Raw genomic sequence first — 1,762 nt, forward strand, 5'->3', positions numbered from 1 at the left:
ATGTCCGTATTTTCAGCTCCCCGGCCCAAGTGCTATGCTCTTGCAGAGCCATGCGCAACCTGTCCGAGCTCCCGAGCCATACGTCCGTGAAACCACGAGAGTTGGCTCTGATTACCATATGTAACACCTCAACCCAGGATGACGGCTAAGGCCCACTCTACATGTTGAATAAACCACATCTGTTAATTAACTCTCTTGCGCTTTCGTCTTCGCATCGCACAAAAGGATCGATATGGAGTTAACAGCCTCCCAGGTCCAGACTTTTAAGCTGGCTCAGCTCTCCTCCAACTTCCAGTATGGTACTAAACTTCGTCGATACAATGTTCGTAACGCCCCGACCCAGAATGATGGCTACGGCCTACTTTACACGTTGAATGAACCACACCTGCTAATTAACTCTCTTACGCTTTCGTCCTCACTTCAAGCAAAACGGTTAACCATAATTAGCTACTGCAGTCGTCACATGCGAGCTACTGCAGTCAACTTGTTTGAAATGGTCAGCATAGCAAAATCTCCGGATTAAGCATCTACATATATTGCATGCGTTTGCACCCTCACATGATCATGCCATCATGGCCATGGCCACCATAATTAGCTCGAGCGGAAAGTTCCCTCCCTCCCCTCGCTATATAAAACCCTCACGCACGCTCCTTCCCCAGCACGTACTCCCGTTCCCGTCCGCGCGCCCCTCACATCACAGCTCAGGCTTCCATACACACAGTCGTCCGCTCCGCTCCGAGATGGCCTCCGCGACGCAGCAGCATCGGCACGCCATCCTTGTCCTGGCCGTCGCCCTCCTCCTGGCCTCGCCCATGGCGATAAGGCGCGCCGTAGCGGCCGCGGCGGCCACTATCGGGTGCGAGGGCGACAAGCTCCCCGCGGGCAAGAGCTACGCGCACTGCGCCGCGCTCCCGTACCTTGGTGCCAAGCTGCACTGGACCTACGACGCCAAGACGGGGTCGCTGTCCGTGGCGTTCGTGGCCAAGCCGGCGGGCGGCGCCGGCGGCTGGCTGTCGTGGGCGATCAACCCGACGGGCGACGGCATGAAGGGAGCGCAGGCGCTGATGGCCTTCAAGGGCCCCTCCTCCTACGTCGTCAACACCTACAACATCACGGGGTACGACCCGCTCGGCGCCGCGCCCACGCCCATCGCGTGCAAGGCCACGGACCTCGCCGCGGACGAGAGCGGCGGGGAGGTGCGGATCTACGGCAAGCTGCAGCTGGGCCCCGGCCTGGAGAAGGTGAACCACATCTGGCAGGTGGGTTCCAAGGTGACCACCAACGGCGCGCCGGCTGAGCACGCGTTCGACAAGCCCAACCTCCAGGCCAAGGGCAAGCTCGTGCTCTCCGGTGCCGCGCAGCCCTTGGAGGCGGTGGAGCCGCTCCGTCTGGCGGGAAGTCGGCGGCTGCGGCGGGCACCGCGTACGTGTCTGCTCCGGCGCTCACGCTGCTGGCATTGGCGGGTTTCTTATTGGCAATGTAACCATATCATCTTTCATCTCTCGTGGACACGTAGTTATTGGTGACACGTACGCTGACAAGAAGCAAAGATGATACACGCACACACGAGATTGTTGGCATCCTCTTGCTAGGTGATGCTGATGCATCATATGCCTGCAATCCGGTTCTCGTTATTAGCTGTTGCCTGTTGGCGTACGTTCGGTTTCGGTATCTGATTTACCACTGTGTTTTGTGTTGTTGTCTCATTCTTGGATATGGCAGAGCTCCTGTCCCGGTTAGTAGGATTTCTTCTTCTTCTCTT

General features: G+C 58.0%; 1 pseudogene; it reads left to right on the forward strand.

Annotated features, from left to right (window-relative positions):
• The first annotated feature begins 694 nt into the window (after positions 1-694).
• On the forward strand, positions 695-1,762 carry LOC136546551 (auxin-induced in root cultures protein 12-like; annotated as a pseudogene).

The sequence above is a fragment of the Miscanthus floridulus genome, chromosome 3, assembly GCF_019320115.1.
Source record: "Miscanthus floridulus cultivar M001 chromosome 3, ASM1932011v1, whole genome shotgun sequence".
In the NCBI taxonomy this organism is placed as follows: Eukaryota; Viridiplantae; Streptophyta; class Magnoliopsida; order Poales; family Poaceae; genus Miscanthus; species Miscanthus floridulus.